Source organism: Camarhynchus parvulus, chromosome 2 (genome assembly GCF_901933205.1).
Source record: "Camarhynchus parvulus chromosome 2, STF_HiC, whole genome shotgun sequence".
In the NCBI taxonomy this organism is placed as follows: Eukaryota; Metazoa; Chordata; class Aves; order Passeriformes; family Thraupidae; genus Camarhynchus; species Camarhynchus parvulus.
The window spans coordinates 103,513,198-103,533,014 of record NC_044572.1 but is presented as its reverse complement, the minus strand read 5'-3'; positions in this window follow the sequence as shown (position 1 = coordinate 103,533,014).

Sequence of the window (19,817 nt, the reverse complement as noted above, 5' to 3'; positions counted from 1 at the left end):
CCTCGGTTCTTATGAGCCACTGTGCTGTTCAGATTTCTTCTTATGTTTCCTAAAGTGGAAGGTTTTTGAGAATGGAAGTTTGACTCCTTACAGTAAGGATATGCTGACCATATCACAGAAATTCAGAATGGCTGAGGTTGAAAGGGTTTTCTGGAGGTCATCCAAGACAATCCCCCTGCTCAAGCAGGGCCACGTACAACTGGTTGCTATTTTCCTCTGCTAGCTTTACTTACTAACCACTTTCTTTTCTTTATTTTAGTTTGACTTTATTGTAGTTCCTGAAAGTTTTGGGAAGCCAAATTCTTCAATTATGGCTGCTTTCTTTCTGCTGAAGTCTTTATTTTCATTTTTATTTAGGCTTTTATAAACATGTTTTTCTCTTTTAGACTTTGCCTTTTTGGTTAAATATACTTCCTTCAGCTTCACCTCCAGTTTCCTTATCCATATAGGACAAACCATTGTTTGAGTCTCTATTAACTTCATCTCTCTGGCTTTTTCAAAATGAAGTTTTGCCTCATTCACTCACATGTGTTTATTCACACTGTTGTCAATGTCTTCCTATAATTTTTTTTTTATTCATTCAAAAATATATTTTATGCATAGAAAAATTATAAAAAAGTGTATATATTCACAACTGTCTTAACTCTTGCTCTTATTTGCAAGTCCTGGTCCACTCCCATCATCCCTGTTTCCTTTTCTTGCTAGGCTTTAAAAAATCTAGTCTCCTGTTCTGTGCGTCTTCAGCTCCCTTTTGAATTCATTTCTGTCTTCAGCTTCTGACAATCAGTCTCTCTTACCTCCTTTTCTGAGGCTTCTGCATTCATTAATATTTAGTATTGCCTTTGATCCCAGGGTCTCCTGTCAGCTTGAGTAAAGCCAGGCAAAAAAAAAAAAATCATCAATGAATCCTCCCTAACTGTGTTCCCTTAAGGAGACCTCACTCTATTGCATCTCCTTTCCCTTAACTGCATTGTTTCATTTAATCAATTTCATTGAATTACTGGGATAACTTCAAATACATAAAGCAAGGAACACCACAAAGTTCTAAAAAAAAGAGAATTTTATTTCCATTCCAAAAGCCAGATAATAGCAGAAAACATCTGCATATTACTGTATACTAGCTCTAAGTTTAAATGAATAAACTAAAATGCAATTATTCGTGACATTTCATTTCTTGGGTTTTTTCCTACATGTCATTTTACTATTCATGCAGATAAACTTACTCATCTATGAAAGGACACCTAGTGGCACCCAAACAGATGTTTCATGTTTACCTATAAAATATAACAATGTCAGTAATAGGTGGAAGTGAAGACTGCAACGACCCGCCCCCACGACAGCAAGAGCAACCCAGGTTCTTTTTAATAGATCTCTTGGGGCAGATTAGAGTGAAATGACATTGAATGATGGGTGTTTGTGAATATGCATATGAAGGGTTCATTTCAGAACAATTTGGTTGCAATGCAAAGCAGGTAGGCAGCCATTTTTGTTATTATTATATACAGTAACATGGCAATATGAAAGCATAAAGGTATTACTTAAGAAAATGTATAAGAAAAAGAAAGAAAGAAAAAGAAAGGAAAAGAATGGAATGATACATGGATCACCAGCCATGGATCTACATGAGGCTTGATTGTTGCAGCTTGGGTGTCTATGGGTTGAAGCGATGATTGCTATCTTTATCTATCTGGGGTGGGGGAAAAAGCCCACAAAACACGAGGTCTGATGAGTTATAATGGGTGAAGGCTCAGGTGGGAACTTCCTGATACGTTGTGTGTGTGTGTGTGTCTTTCTGTCCTTTGGCGGAAGGCCTCAGAAATGAGTCTGGGGGCACTTTGGGGGTATTTGATGGTTTTGTACGCCTCTAAGACAAGAGAGCTGCCTCTGACATCAGCACAGTTGAGCAAGTTATGCCCCATACAACCTTCCCAGGGGGAAAGAGGGGGAGTTTTACACCTGAGTGAGTTGTGTAAGGAAGGACAATTACTGTGAAAAAAACCACCAGCCCACCCCACAGAATTTGCCTCCATTGACCACCTGGCTTGCAGCCTCCAGGTGGTGACAGTCCACTCCTCAGGGCAGAGGTTTGCCATTATACACTCAAACACTCACCTCCTCCTGGGGGTTCAAACCTGGCCTCAGCAAATGGGTCTGCGGGCTATGGCCTCCCCCCAGCTAGAGCTGATTTTCAACACATCTGCTGAGAATGTTTTCCTTTGTAGATATTTTCTACCCCCCCCCAGGCTTGCTTACTTCTCCTTAGACCTGAGATATTTGGAAAATAGTGCCACCTTTATTTTATCATATCTCAAAGTCCCATCAGGTGGCTTAGCCCACAGCCCAGCTCCCCTCAGGAAGCATGCTCAGGGAGAGATGGGCTTTGGTGGTCACTGATGAGCAGTTGCCTCTTTGCACGGTTTGCTACAGTGGACAAAAGCCCTTCGGTGATTTTAACAATGTTTAAGCCATTAAGCATAAAATTTCAGTCTCTCCCAGAGACAAATCCATAAACATGAATCCTGCAATTTGCATAGCTGTAGGATTTTGCATGGGCCTTAAGGGTACATGAACAACCCCACTAACTTCACTGAGACCCTAAACAGACATGAAACCCTGTGTTGGGTTCTCTGATAAATATCCAAGTATTCAGAAATAACATCACCAAATACCAGGACCCCTCCTTTTCTTTTCTTTTTCTTTTCTTTTCTTTTCTCTTTTCTTTTCTTTTCTTTTCTTTTCTTTTCTTTTCTTTTCTTTTCTTTTCTTTTCTTTTCTTTTCTTTTCTTTTCTTTTCTTTCTCTTTTTTCTTCTCTTTTCTTTTCTTTTCTTTTCTTCTCTTCTCTTCTTCTCTTCTCTTCTTTTCTGTGATTAGTGTGTTTTCTACAAAATATGTTTTAATACATGCATTTTCTCTGCAAACTTTGTCTGAAATCTGTATCCTCCCAGGAGATAAAAGTTTATAGCATTATTTGTCACATTATGTGTTTGCTACAAACAGTTTAAAATTACAGGCATTTTTATTGTAAGTACTGAAGCGATGAATTAGATGTTGCATGTTTCATCTATACTTGTCATGATGCTATAGAGCTTGTTAGCAGCCTAGGATATACAGTGATTTAATGCTGGGCTCACATTCAGTATTCTCTTTCAGGCTTAGGATTTACAATTTATCTTGTCAGTGTATTTCAAAATGTCAACATGCTGATCCTTGCAAAAAAATCCCCAAAAAACCCACTGAAAAAGGGAATCCACTTAATGACTAAATGAGTATCTGTGTAAGAAGCAATGATCTTTTGTAAAGGGAGAGCTTTATTTGTTCTACTGTCCTATTCAGATGTCTTCCTTACAGAACAGGCAGCAAATTCCTCACCTGAATAGCTGAGGCAAAATATGTGAATTTGGTCTGTGACTTGTGTGCCTACAATACATAAATTTATGCAGAATTTTCTGACTTATTTGGTGATCATTTTCACCACCTATACACTTTGGGGAGATTAGAAATTTTACATATTCTGTCATTAATTTGTAAAGTACTTTGCATTTCTTGGTTATTATGTGTAGAGAAAGGATGCTTCTGTACTATAATTTTTGCTTGCATTCCCAAGTCATTCATGTCTCGTACATTTTATAAAACAGAAGAGAATATGCAAGTTATGCTTGAAATTAAAATCACATATTTCATTTACTGTAGATTCTTATCTCAGACACTGCCAGCCAACGTTACTATTTTAGCAATTACCATCCATAAAACCAAAATATCCCAGCATTGTTCAGGCAAAACACCTCCAAACCTGCAAAGTTGTCACTGGATGACAGTGATGCTTGACTTAGAATATTCAAAAAATTTTAAAATCATTTTCTCTATTAGGAGAAAACCTTGATAACTACCAGAGTTTACACTAGATATATAAATGTCATGACTATATGTGTAATCAATGCATAAATACAGGAACGATAGCTAAAAGGGGTAGAATCATGACCTGGAATTCAGAGAGAAGAGGTTTTAAACTTTCACAAGAAAACGTTGCAGCTGCTGAAGTGGAATGAGTTTGTGAAGAAAGAGAGAAGCAGAAGGAGAAGTCAGGAGAAGGTGTCACTTGAACCTGGGAAGGATGTTAGCTGCAGAAAGGGTGGTCCAGCCTCGTGCCATTTGAACCATACGTGTGCAGCTGAGATTGACAGCAGTTTGTAAGGCCCCAGCTTCCTCAATTCATCTCTGATCCCAGTTTTCAGCAACGCAGATGATCACAGGAGAGAACACGCAGGTTAAGAACCATGTCTGTGGTGAAAAATAAGACCATAGGGTTAATAGGCGGAATAGGAACAGAATAATGAAACTACCAAATATTTGTGTCTAGCTCAGCCTTCTATGGCCCAAATCAGACAGCAGGCCCACCATCTCTGTGTGTGACTGTATAAAAAACAGAGGCTTATCCAGACTGGACATGAAATAACTGAGCAGGGAGAAAAGCAAGGCATGAGAGATGAGGAATGAGCAGTGAAGGAGGACTTGTGGGCTTTATACTAATGCATGCCTGTGCTGAAATTCACAAACACCTTGATCATCAAGAAACTCGCCCTTCACTTGTATTGTGGTTTTCATCTGCATTCATATGTCTTATAATTTGCTGCAGTATGTACTGGTGCCATATCCTACAGGCAGATGAAAGGATGATTTATTAAGCACAGGATAATCATGAAGTTCTTGATGTAATCACTTGCTCTAAATTGTTAATATCTGCATCTTTTTACTAAGAGATAATGGCAGAGGTTTTTTCTTTACTGCACCTTTCTTTCAATTAATTTTACATAAAGGATGCTTCAGGCTCTTTGCTTCTCACACATCTTACATCCTTCGTGATATGTTGTGGGGGAGAGAGAAAAACGTTATATAAGTTCTGATGCCCTCTTTTTACATAGCCAAAGCCATACCAGTTCCCCTCTGACTCTCAATATTAGCACCACAAGGAGAACAACACTGGAAGAAAACATCAGAGCAGACCACAGTTATAGTGGAAATGTCAGCAGAGAATGGCTTTCAGTTACAAACGTCAGTAATTTCCCTTTTTGGTTTTAATGAAAATTCCTTTCTGAGAACCCCTTTATCTGCCCACATGCTTGCACTCTTTGCATAGTAAATATGAAAACCTATACATAAAATTTAAAGAGGCTGGAGTTTCTCTCCTCCTGTAAAGTTACCAGCAAAAACATCAATTCAGTTTCTTCTTTCAAGTATATGGTCTGTATTTTCTCAGTATACTTAAGATAGATTACTATTTAAAGCATCTGAACAAACCCAACTCATTAAATATAATTATATTTTAAATATATTTCATCATTTATCACAGAAATAAGGCTAAAATGGTCAGATGTCAATCTATATCAGTAGGGTTAAATGTTCATAACAGATTTAAGCAAGGAAATTAACTTTTAAAATACAAAATACCTGAATATAAAAAAATTGGAAAATATTTGAAATACTTAAAAATTAAATGCACTTTTAACTTTAATGATTTTTTTTCATTTTTCCTTATCAACAATGATGACACATCAAGTAAAAGCTCTCATTTAATTAATATTTTAATCTTGGAGGAACAGGGCTAGACCCTGCTTAAAGTTTTATAAAATATAAATGTGGTATTTTTATGACCCATTATAAGGGTATGTGACATGCACAGGAATGAATAAACTCCCTCAGTGATCATTGTAAATGTCAGACTGTCAACTCTCAGGATTTTATTTGCAAGTGCACATAATATATGCGAGGAAGACAAAGCAAGGGACAAAGAAGAGAGAGTGTCAGCCCATATTGCCTCATTTGGGCTTACAGGGCTGATGTATGAAGCAGCAACCCTCCACTTTTTGCTGGAGCAAGCCCCAGGCAGGTATCATCCTCCCTTTCCTCTTTCCCTCCTCCTGAGGAAAGGATGGTAGCTGTGATCACACCTAGGCTCATTCTGGGTAAACCTGAAAAGATTTTTTAGATTTTGCATGTTGAGGTGATCACAGCCCTCTGCCCTCTGCAAGTTCCTTACACAGCCCTGGCAAGGAAGGGACATCCCCTGAGGAATCAGGCCTGCTTTTGGGTTGAAGAGGGGAAAGAGATGCTTGGTTGCAGGGAAGGACGAGGAGCACGGTGATTTTGTCTCGTGTCTTTTTGTTAATCCTGATTATACATAAGATGTTTTCAGATAATATCTCTCTGTAGGCTGTGAAGAGCAGTAACCACATCTGTCAAAGGGAGGTCTTGAGCTCCCTTTGGAGGAGCTTCCTTTCCTTCAAAAAAGATTTTTTTCTGTGTTATGAGAACATAATTTTCAATTCTGTTTTTATCTCTAATTCACTCTTTCAGAATCTTATACCGATAGGTAACAGTTACTTAACTAAAATAAGGGAAGTGGGTAATGGAGGGATCTTCTAGGAAGTCTATAGAGGACCTTCAAAGCAGATGATTGAGTATACTTGAAATAAGCATACAGAAGTGTATAGGAGAAATAGTATGGTTATTATGAAAAAATGCAAATATGGTGCTTTAGTGCTTCAAACACCAGGACAACATGGATTCACTTTAATTTTAACAATTTTTGGGGTAAGCTTCAAAAGGACCATGGCTACAATAACAAAAGAACCTTGCCACTCTTTTTCCTACTTGATTTAGAGAGAGTATGCTTGATTCACCATCTCTGCTAACAATCCTCTTCCTGTCAAACATAAAATATGAATACTGGCCTTGGGTCAAATATGAGTACTCATATCTACAATGTTATGTAACTAGAGATGTACTTAATATTCTGAATATCCTCATCTGTTCAAACAAAAATTGCAGAACGTCTGGATTAGCAGAAGGAATGTTCCTAAAGTGTCTTCAAGAGTGGTAGCAAACACCAACAAGCTTTACTTTCTGCAGCTTAAGATTGTGCATCAAAAATATAGAAACAAGTTACTGTCTTGAAGGTTAAATTCTCTTGATTCTTGGATTACAGTACTTTAGTACAGAGTAATCAACTAAAAATTTTAATTGGGAGAAGATAGATTTCTAATATTGTCCTAACTGAAATATTTTTATTTGAAAAATAAATTTCTTGTTCTTTTACAGATTCATCTTGAAAACATCTAGTTTTAAATCTTTGCTTTAATCATGGAACATTTGGCAAAGAATGAGAATTATGTTAGTTTTTGTGTAAGTGTATAATACTTTGACCATTTTATAACAGTGGTATAATAGACACTAAATTGTGATTTTGTTTTAAACAGCTTATTTTCAGTTCACAACAAGATATTCTGAAAACTGTGTAGAATGACAAAGAAGAGTTCTTTACGTCACTGCTTCTGTGATTCACATAAATAGAGCGGCTTTTTTGTGAGGGCAAAGCTCAGGTAGACTGACTCAGTTTAGCTCTGTAGGAGACCATGCACTCAGTTTGATTAACAACAGAAAAAAAAATCTCAGGCTAGTTAAACTAGAAACTTATATTTCTTTCTCCCAGAAAGCAGAAAGGCAATTTTGTCTCAAGCAAATATGTAACTTAATTTATAACTCCAGAAGAATTTCACACACTGCAAAAACTCTAGACAGCTAATGAAGACAAGAAACAAAAAGAGTTGATTTAAGGACCAACTTTAGACAGAATAATAAACCAGGGGGAAAAAAGCCTGCACAAAATAGGGTGATGTATAAATTATATTATAATTATTATATATTATATTAATTTTACGTAAACTCTTTGTACTTAATGGATAGATAATAATTCAAGGTTTTGTTTTTGTGAAATATGTTCACCTGGAGATAGCAGGCTGTCAAAACTTAACAAGAAATCTGAAGGCACTACACTTTTGCGGCTTGATTCCAAATAACTAAGATTTAAAATTAGCAAAAGAGCGTACTTGGATGTTTAAGGAGACACATGCAATTTTTTTCTTTAATCCTGAGGTTTGTTTTGAATCTTATGTTCAAGTGAAACTAAAGTTGAAATCTTAAATTTCAACTTCCACAATTCTCTGTTAATTTTCAGAGATAGTACTAGATCTCTGAAGGGGGGAACTTGAAGTCAGCATTAGAATTATCTCTGGCATAAAGCTATGTTTTATTTATATCACAGCAATCAAAAATTTATACAGTTTGAAATATGATAATGAGAAAAAAGAGGATGGGTAAAATGGGAAAGCATCCATCAAAGATTCAATTTCAGTTCCCTTTACTTATGTATTTGGTATCTTGTGATTACTATTTATATAGTAACTAATAACGTACTAATAATTCTGGATCTGGCAAGAGATCCTCTTGAGAGGAGGCTCCTCTGAGAACTTGATCCTCTATTACCCAGTTTAGTATTCAGCCTAGTAGGGTTGCAAAATGCTGAGTCAAAGTGGTAGCATCTTCCAGGTACTCCACATACCTGCAAGGGATGTACAAGGTGAGGGCATGTGGAAGATTTCCAGGTTCTGCTTCTTCTTTTCCCTGTTCTGCTTTCATTCCTCAAAGCTGACCTTGGAAAGACAGGGAATCATTTTTGAGACTGTTTAAGAAGAACACTCTCTATTTTTCTTCTAGGTTATAGTTTTGGCCCTGGTTCATATGTGATGATGTAATATAGCACAGTTTTCTGTAATACCCTGTTTCTGAAGTGAAGTTGTCAAAGTTCCCCATTATATTAGTTTTAGAAGTGGAATGGATTCTCATTACTTCTCCTTGTTACTGAGAAAAGTAGGCTTTTTCTTTGGCTTTCACTGTTTCTGGGAGTTATGCTGGATTTTTAGTTTTCTTTTTGATAAAAGACAAGTTCCTGAAGATGTTTTCTATCCCTGTGCAGTATTAAATGTCTCTAGAATTATTAAAGCTGTGACTGCCATTGACCCCTTGGTTTAAATTGGTTGTACTCACTACTCTAGGGCTCTCATTAGTTGGATGTTGTATTACACTTTTTTTCTTAATTTGCCATTTGTGGCAGGCTGCATATCTGAGTCTAATTTGGAGGATTTAAGAGCTCTCTTTACCAGAGATTTTTCAAGATATGCTCAGTATCATACTAGCACAGTACATCTGTATAGGACAGTGATCCCATTACAGATCTGAATAATATCTAAACTAAAACTAAAAGTGTTTCCCTTAGGAATGATGAATTCACAGGTATTCTTTTACTTCACTAATTCTTCCTGCCTACTGATAGCAGAATAATAGGATATGAGATATCTGACTGAACAGAACACAAAGCCAAAACATTTCTTAGTTGCAAGGAAGTATGAGACAATATCCCTAGAGTAACACTGGTGATGTGTTTTCAGATTTTTACTGTCTGTGACCAAAATCAGAGTTGGGTCCATGCATGTAGTGGGTATATGCTGGCTGGACACCAGGCACCCACCAAAGCCTCTCCATCACTTCTGTCCACAACTCAACAGAGGGGAGAAAACATAATGAAGGGTTCATGGCTTGAGATAAGGACTGGGAGGTATCACTCACCAAATAGCAAAATAGGCAAAACAGACTCGAATTGGGGATGTTAGCTGAATTTATTACTGACAAAATCAGAGCAGGAAAATGAGGAGTAAAAACAGATCTCATAAACACCTCTCTCCACTTCTCCCTTCCTCCCAGCTCTACCTACCCCCCTCCAGCAGCAAAGGGAGACAGGGAGTGGGGGTTATGATCAGTTCATTACCTATTGTTTCTCCTACTGCTCAGGAAGAGGAATCCTTCCCCTGCTCCAGCGTGAGGTCCCTCCCAAAGGACACAGTCCTCCATGACCTTATCACTGTCTACAACTGCCTGAAAGGTGGTTGTAGTCTGGTGTAAGGGTTGGTCTCTTTCACCAGGCAGCAACTGACAGAACCAGAGGACACAGTCTCAAGCTGTGTCAAGGGAAATATAGGTTGGATATTAGGAAAAAGTTTTTCACTGAAAGAGTCATAAAGTTCTGGAATGGTCTGCCTGGGGAGGTGGTGGAGTCACCATCCCTGGATGTTTTTAAAAAAAGACTGGATGTGGCACTCGATGCCATGGTTTAGTTGAGATGTTAGGGCATGGGTTGGACTCAATGACCTTTAAGGTCTCTTCAAACCTAGTCATTCTGTGAATTCTGTAAATTTCTCCAATGTGAGTCCATTCCATAGGCAACAGTCCTCCACAGACTGCTGGAATGTGGGTCACTCTTACATGGAGTGCAGTCCTTCAGGCACAGCTTGCTCCAATGTGGGTCCCCCATGGGGTCACTAGTCCTACCAGGAAACCTTCTCCATTGTGGGCTTCTGTCACCACAGGTCCACAGGTCCTTAAAAGGAGGCTCTCCAGCATGGGTTTCCCATGGGTTCCGAGCCTTCTCTGAGGCATCCACATGCTCTGGAGTGGATCTCCTCCACAGGGAGGTGGAGCTCTGCATCCCTGTGCTCCTCCATGGGCTGCAGGGGTACAGCTGCCTCTCCATGGTCTGCACAACAGGCCACAGGGGAGCCTCCACTCTGTCACCTGGAACAGCTCCTCCCCTTCTATCTCCATGGACTTTGGTGTCAGCAGAGTTGTTCTCACATACTCTCACCCTGCTCTGGCCAGAATTTAATCTGTGCCGTAATCTTTTTATTTCCTTAAATATGTTATCCCAGAAGTGTTGCCACCGTTTCTGATTGGCTCAGCCTTGGCCAGTGGCATGTCCATCTTGGAGCTGCCTTGGACATTGGCCCTGCTGGACATGAAATAAACTTCAAGTAGCTTCTTACAGAAGCCACTTCTGTAGCCCCCCTGCTACCAAAACCTGGCTGTGCAAACCCAATACAATGCAAAAGGAGTCTTTTTGAGTAAAGTTTTCAATTGTCAACAGACATATTTTTGTGTATTTGAAGTAGTCCCAAGTTACAGCCAAATTGTTTAGAATAACTGGAGACCCATTCAGATGATTTCATAAGGATGAGCAGCCCACAGGTATAATGGTGGAAGACAAATTCTTTTACCACTTGTTTGCTAAAGAGATAGCTGCCCTCATACCTGTGGTACATCTGCTACATTTTATGGAAGACTGGAAGGCAAGGACATCTCAATTTTGCATATAGGACACTTAGAGCCATTATGGTAAAATTGGTACTGTCCAGTGTTTTGCTGTTGGCATTCTGATGAGGCAGCTTAAAGAAATTTAACGTCTCACCCCTATTCTGAAGGTGATGAGATGAACCTACTATCTTTCTGTGTAGGTCAAGGTAGCAGTAATTCAGTGAAATTTTGTGAAAAAGCTGAGGTGATGGTTTAAAGGAGAGGGAGGTGAGATTACTATGCAAGCAGTGTTGACCTGGAGGTTATAATCTCAGCAATGGATATCAATATCCTATGGTCATAGGTTAGTTGTTATCTCTTTATTTGCAATAAAGCCTTCTTTTGATTGTAGCACAACACTGCTGTGGGTTTTGTGTAGTTTTGTGTGAGTACACTGATCTGGAAAGAGAGAATTGCAGGTCTGGATGCCTTCCGTTGTTCATGAGTATAGTCTTGTGACTCTTAGAGCCCAACAATCTCTGCACAAATGAACACTCAATTCAATCTGCTTGGAAATCAAAATTAGCTCAGCCAGTTAAAGGACGGCTCTAACATTGTCATCCATGGTCACAGGCTAGATCCCTGTATGAGCCATTTGCTTTAGAGTTGTAGTCAATGATTCTTATGGATCCCTTCCAACTCAAAATATTCTGTAATTCCATGAAAACTGTTGGAAGTCTGGTGACTGTAGGGAAAGAGACATCCAAGCTAGCTTGGTATGTCCTGTAGCAGAGAAGCTGTTGTGGGAGGGGCAATATGTCTGAGGCAGTAAACACTAAGAGAAAGAGATTATGATATGCAGCACTATTCTGCTCAGAGGCAGGTGTTCTGCTTCAAGACTTGACATATTATGTCCCCATAGCACTGTAACGTAATGTAATTCTACAATTATATTAGCTTCCTGATGGAAGAAAATGAAGCATAAAGATTATGTAATTTTCCCCAGGCAAGCCAGTGCCAAAGCTAGGAACAGCATAATAATAGACAATGGCATTGTAAGAATTCTAGGAATATCATAATTTGAATTGTCCACTATACTTCAGGATGACAAAATTATTAGATGGTGACACTATGCATAGCAACACATAGCACTGTGAGCTCTATGGCTGCTGTCCTACAGCTCCTAGATCTGTCCAGACAGTGGTGCAGGAGGATGGCTGAAGCAGTGTCTTGAACCCTGTCCTTGCATTTGGTGCTGTTTCCCTCCTCCTGCTGGTGCTGAAGCAGGGTCCAGGTACTTGCACATATGAGTGCTGGTGGATCCCACTTTACAGGTGGGGGAAGGAGGCAGCTAAACAGGGGATATTGGAAATGGTGGAGATTTCAGCACTGTTTTGCTCTCTGATGGTTTCCACCCAAACAAGTCCCTCTCAGTACAGGTACCCAACAAAATCAAATTGTCGTGGTAACTAGAATGAGAAAAGACTGAACAAAATGCATCTTCACTTATTGCCAACCCTCTCCTGCCCACTGACCCTTCGTGAAGGGAATTACAATGGCTCAGCTGGCACCTCTCTACTTTTAGGATCTGCTCTGGTAAATTTTCAAGTAGCTTTGTTTCTTAACTGAATCAAGCTCAGGTAGGCCAGACCTTTCACTCTTTCTGTCACTGTATTTGTCAAAGTGTCACACGTGCAACAAGTAGAGAATGTGGTGAGATGCATGGGACCAAGAAGCCTGCTAGGGATCTTCATTCCTTGATATCTAAGATCTGATCTAACACTGTCCTAGTCATCAGGAAGGGACAGAAGAAAATAGTCAGAGAAGTGATGGGAAAGAGGAATAAAGAAAAGAGGGCAGTGAAGGTTTTTAAGAATATACTGGGGATTTCATATCTCAGATTCAGTCTCAAATCAACACTTCATATATCCCTGAGACCCTGTGGCCCATTACACAATTTCCCAGCTTCCCCAGCACATCTCTGTTTCTCTTCTACTTCCCACCTCCCTCAGTGCTGGCAATAAAAATATTGCAGTGCTACTACAAAGCATCATGTAATGAAGAGATATGTATAGTTGTGATTGTCAGAGTTCCACATTCAGTCCAATCAAGGAAAAAGTCTTTCTAAGGGAAAAAAATTCTGAGCAAATTCCTTGTCCCTCATTTTTCACTGTCATCTTTTATGAAAACCAGAACACTTATTGTTTAAGACATCAGTAAAGGCCATTTTCTCCTTGGACAGTAATTAAAAGAAGTAAAACAGAAGACGTCTCTTTCTGATGCCATCTCGTATTACTCTTTTGTGATGATACAAACCTGAGTGCCAGTGCTCGGTTTAAAAGACAAAACACAATTGTCCACAGACCATTGCAGTTTTGATGGTCCTGTGAGGATCATTGCTTCAGATGTGTATTATTAACTGGCATCCTGTCATCTTCCCCTGACCTTTCTCATGGAGATAGCACCCACTGCACATGGCTGAGCAGTCGGCTGTCATTATTCCCACACTCTGAAACTTGGTACCAAAGTCAGCTGGCGACTTAATAAGATGTTTTGAAAGAAAGAGTTCTTTGTCATATGTAATAATGAGTGTTCCTACTGCCAGTACAAAGTCAGATGTTTTAAAGACTTTACCAGAAAGGAAAGAATAATCATTCCCCTGATCTGAGATCTGAAATGTTGGTTATTACTTAGTTCTCTGGATTTCAAGTATCTTTTTAAAACTTGATATTGTCTTTAGCAAGAACAGGGATTAATTACCATGCCCACTTTTCTTTATATCTTCTTAAAATATATTTAAAATGTTTATAACTAAATTAAGGCCTGATTCCACCTTTTTTTTCTGTTGAATAACCTTCAAAGCTATATCTGATATTATCTAAATCAAAGGCCCAGTTCTTCGAATGAAGAAGTAATTGATGGGGAGATCATGAAGAAATTTTTTTTCAGAGCTTAATCCTGTATATGTATGTTTTACAATGAAAAATTCCTTTAAGTTCAATGAAGTTGCTTCTGCTTGCTGTGCCCTGTCACTTTCAGACAAACTTGAAGGCTTTTATTCCAAAAATATTGGGTAGAAAATCACAACACACCCATATATTACCTCTAGAAGATCTGACTTTCCTGTGCAAAGGGGTTATCAATACCACAAGAGAATACTCTGAGGCTGTCCTTCCCTTTGCCTGAAGAATTTAATTTACAGACATACTTTCCAAACCCTCACCACAAAAAAACAAGACAATGTTGCCAAAATTATCTTAAAAGAAATTGAAGAAAGTGGTAAACACAAAAACTATATTAAAAAAAATTTATGAGATCTGGAGCAGAAACGAGAACACTGCAGTGTGGTTCAAACACAGAATAAACTCATGAAAATACAGTATCTGTGATATAAAACATCACTGTTTCTAGAACACAACTTTTCAGTTTAATTTGCATTCATCATCACCCCTATATAGCTGAGATATTCAGCAGTACAAAGCAACTGAAAGAAAATAATTAAACCTGTATATGTTATGCCTCCTTTAGTGATTTGCATTATCAATTATTGTCTTCAGCACTCAGATTACTAACATATTATTAGTCATGAATGAAATTACATCACACATTTATTTTGATGGCTACATATGTTCTTTCAACCTCTAAAATGCATACAGTTTTCATTTAACTTTGTGTTCAGCAGTGACACAATAACAAGGAATGCAGACAGATCCTCACTACTTACCAAATATTGCTATTACTCAATTAATCTATTTAATTTTTGTTTAGCACCAGCTGTTGCTGTTTTCTCAGAACTTGTCTTTAAGCTTAGATGCTCAAGCCATGAGCAGAAATGTGTAATTTTCCTGGTGCTGCAGGAAGCATTTGAGAGACAAGTTTTTGAGGAGCTGTTGACTTCAGAACACACTGTAAGTGAATTTGCATAGACAAATTAAATGACCCATATCAAATTCTAGTGCTAACAAGTACTATTTGTGAGTAGTGACACAATGCATATTTCTACCCGTTAACCATTAATGAAGCTACACAAGTAAATTAAGTTATGCCATTCCATCTTCATAAATTGCTGATTCAATAGATCACACTTGAGAAACAGCTGAGTAATTACAGGATGATGCTTGAAGCAAGAGAGGCCTCATTTGCATATTAACAGGCGTTTGTTGCAATAATTTCTGTCCTGGTGAATGTTAGATGTGATTAATCCTGTGAGCACTGCAGCTTGACTTCACAAGGGCTGCAGTATATGTGTGTGCTCCACAACAGCAGCAGAAGGCACACGGGTCTAATTAGCACCAGGAAATTGCCCGGGTACAGGCACCTTGGAGAATATTTACGTGCAACATCTTGTCCTGAAAAAGGTCTTGTGAAACAATCTCAAAAGACTAGAGGAAGGGGAAAAACAACACAGAAAATCTTTTAAGCACAAGTAAGGCAAAGTTCCTACTTCTCAAATGCCCAAATAGGTACAGAAAGAAGATAAAAAAGCTTTCCACACAGGTTTAAAGAAGGTTTTATTTAATTTGCAAAATTCTTGCAACGAATAAGCTTTTTACCTGAGCAATTGAATGAGCTTTTTACCAGAAGATTTTGCTTGGTCTTATTTGTTCATACTGAAGGGAACAGAAAACTCAATGAAATTTATATCACTCTGCTTGGTGAATCTGTGAGCGTAACACATCTAATTCACCTTGGTGAAAATCAGTTTGCTCTCTAATGATTTTCTGTTCTTCATTTGTACTTAAAATTTCTTAGGAGGAAAATTCAATTGTTACCTAACCAATTTAAGTCTACACCCTTTTTTGCCAATAAAGAATCATTTAAGGGACAGCAAGATACAAGAAAGAGGTGGAAATGTGTATGAATGGAATCTGGAAGCTGACTTGACTTGTGGCCCAAATGATGAAATGTTACTCAACCTCTCCATAAAGATAATGCAGATGAACTAAAATACATTGTTCTCTGAGCTGGTTATAAAGACATGTCCTGTTTCAGTTCCAGTATATTGAGTCTCCCACATTAGTCAAAAATAACCTAACGTGTTTTACTGAGCAACGGGCATAGTTCGTAAAATTGCTAGCAGAAGAATGTTAGCCTGGCATTATTCTTTATGATCTTTAAGACAGAAAAAAAAGCATGGCATATACACTTTTCATATGCTTATTGATTTTTTTCCTCATCCAATTAAAGAACTGCAGTAAAAGACAATATTATTTTTCATGTAAATGCATTAACAACAAAAGGAGGGTTGAGGAGAATCTCCATCCTTTATTGGGTAGGGGGGAAACACAGTGATGAAAGATGATGAAAAGGCCAAGGTACCTAAGGACTTCGCCCTAGTGTCTTTATTAATAAGACCAGTTGGTCTCTGAATGACCAGTCCTCAAGCTGGAAGACCTGGATGGGCACCAGAATTAAGCTCCCTAATCCAAAGGAAAATTGTCACTGACTTGCTACACCACGTAAACACACATGAGTCCATGTGGCCAGATAGGATCCACACAGCTGTACTGAGGGAGCTGGAAGTGCTCTGAGAGTCAATTTCCTTAATTTATGAACAGTCCTGACTAATTGGGGAGGTCGTATTTGACTGGAGCTTCGAAAATGTGATGCCTTTCTAAAAGAAGGACTGGAAGGAAGATCCAGGGAACTACAGGCCTGCCAGTGCTGGGAAAGGGTATGGAGTAGGTCACTTCGAGTGCCATCACACAGCATGTGCAGAACACCCGGGGGATCAAGCCCAGACAGAGTGAGTTTGTGAAAGGCAAATCCTGCTTGGCCATGTTGATGTCCTCCTATGGCAAAATGACCCACTTAGTGGATGAGGGGCAGGCTGTGGATACTGTTCTACCTGGACTTCAGTGAAATCTTTGACACTGTTTCCTGCAGCAGCTCCTGGAGAACCTGGCTGCACATGGCTTGGACAGGTGCACTCTGCGCTGGGCAAAAATCTGGCTGCATGGCTGGGCCCAGAGAGTGGTGGTGAAAAGAGTTAGATCCAGCTGATGGCCAGTTACAAATGGCGTCCCCAGGACTGTGAGTATTGGGGCCAGTCCTGTTTAATACCTTTATCAATGACCCACACAACATGATTACGTGCAACCTCAATCATTTTGAAGATGACACCAAGTTGGGCAGGAGCGTTGATCTGCTGAAGGGTAGAAAGGCTCTGCAGTGGGATCTGGACAGGCTAGATTGATGAACTGAAGCTGATTAGATGAGGTTCAACAGAGAAAAGTCCTGGGCCCTGCATCCCCTGCAGCTCTACAGCCTCGGGCAAAGCGGCTGGAAATCTGCCTGAGGTAAAAGGACCTGGGGGTGCTGGCTTACAGGGGGTAAATCAAGCACACTTTCTCTAAATCCAGTATGAAAAAGAGTGGCATGGTGTGCCCAGATGGCCATGAAGGACTCGGGCAGTGATTGTCTCCCTCTACTCAGCACTGGTGATGCCAGACACTGAGAGCTGTGTACAGCTCTGGAAAAAGACATTGAGTCACTGGAGCATGTCCAGAGCAGGCAACTGGGCTGGTGAAGTCTGAAGCACAGGTCTTATGGGGAGAAGCTGAGGGGGCTGAGAGGTGTTTAGTCTGGAGAAAAGGGGGCCAAAGAGGGTCTTTATTGCTCTCTACAAGCACCTAAAAGAAGGTTGTGGTAAGGTGGAGGTTGGCCTCTTCTCCCAGGAAGCAAGAAAATGGCCTCAAGTTGCAGAAGGGGAGGTTTAGATTGGCATTAGGAAATATTTCATCACAGTAAGGCTTGCCCAGGGAAGTTGTTGAGTAACCAGCCTTGGAGGTATTTAAAAGACATGTAGATGTGGGGTTTATGGACATGGTTTAGTGGTGGACTTGGCAGTGCTGGATTAATGCTTGGACTCAATGGTCTTAGAGGTCTTTTCCAACCTAAATCATTCTATGATTCTAATTCTACTTTAATTCTGTTCAGTTCTTGTTCTTATTGTGTCTCCATGTGTCTTGGGAGGTCCACCTTTCTAAGAAGAGCCACCTTTCTACGTGTCTGCTGTGATCAGGATGGTTGGGGGATCCAGGAAGATTTCCCTTCCTCTTTTTTCACATAGTGGGATTCATCAGATTTTCCTCACTACAGTTATTAATTACTACAGTGAACTGCCCAAAGAGGTATGGTATGAAAACACATTGGACCTGTAAATTGTTTTCTGGTCTTAAAATCCTTCTTGAGCAAAAGAGAAAAAAAGACCCTCATTTTCATTGACTCAGTTGTTCCCCTATCTGTTCATCACCAGAGCACATACTTAGGCATCTCCAGGCTGGAAAAGCAGCATGATTCAGACAATCTGTGGGAGCTCCTCTGCCTCCTTCCCTCCTCAAGAGTTTGGTGCTCCTGAAATGCAATGTGCATCCTGATTAGGGGCTGCCTTCAGCTAGACAATGCAGGTGTTAGGAAGAAGGGTATGTCAAACCTCTCTCCTTCCTCTGAGGCATCACTGCCACTGGGAAAAGGCCTCTGCCCCACTGAGATCTGAGCAATCACTCTGGTGTACTGAAGTTAGCTGTGAAAAACTACCCCCATCTACAGAGGATGTGGAGACTCCTTCCTAAATAGGTGTGTCATTTTGTTACTTAATTCTTCCCTGTTCTGATGGAATGACATTATTCTCTTATAGAAAGTTAGGGTGCAAAATCAGAGTTCCTCCTAATGAGGGTGAGGTGTTATATCCTATCAAATCCTAAGCTATAATGCAATTTCTGGTGCTGTCAGTGCAAGCTCTCTTCATCATCTTTATCCCAAGAAAATCCAAGCTTATTCACTTGCTAGAGAAAGGTGCCTTTTGCATAGGGCTTTTCTGTCTTCCAAGTGGTAATAATGCAATACATTCTATAAAAGAGAACAGAGCAAATCAACTTGGGACCTAATTACCTCAAAAAAGCAAAACTCCCTTACAGAGCAAACAATCTTACTAGTATACCTAACTCAAGCACATAACAAATTGCTTTTCCCTGGTTTTTTGTGGGCTTTTTTTGGTGTGGGACTTAGGGAGAAACTGGTGGGGTAGGGAGAGGAGGTTTAATATTTCTGCTTTGATAGCAAAGATCTAAATGGTTAGCAGCCTCTCTGTTTTATAATAACACAATCACAGTAATAGTCATCAGAGGCAGCTGAGTTGGGAATATCTTGATAAATATAAATAAGACAGAAACAGAAGATGAAAAAGAATTAAAGAACATTGCAGTTTGAGACACCTCACATTTCTCTAGGTGTATCACTGCTTATGAAGATGTTCCTCAGAATGCACCAGAGATATTGGCAGTAACAGAATAAGTTAAGCCTTTTGCACTGTGAATAGTATCAAATAATGTTACTTTTCTAATGGCTAAAGTGAGTCCTGTGGTTCTCAGTATTTATATTTCACATTAAATCATTTGTTTTCTTATGGACTCAGAGTCACATATCACAGAGTCCTTGAGCACTGGGGCTCATATTTAGTTTTTTTAATTACCTGAACTATGTCTAAAACACACATTTGATGAGACAGTTTTATTTCATTCTGACCATTTATCTTAGAGCACGTTGTTGAGATGACTAGACAAATGGCAGCATTATTTATTTATTTGTCTATTTATTCTCTCATGTAGCACTAAGACAGAAGTAGAAATGCAAAAGTAGATGCTAAACAACATCAGAAAGGTTTCTGATGGTCCCCAAACAACACAGACTGGGGAGTAAAATATAGAGAAACAGAAATATTGTGGAAATATCAAGAACTGAGTATTAATCAAACTGTCATGGACTATCGCTGTCGCTGGTTTTCTTTCCCTAAGAAAGTTGATTCCACAGAGGATGCCAAGAGGAAAAAACCTCCATGTATTCTCTTATATCGTGGAGA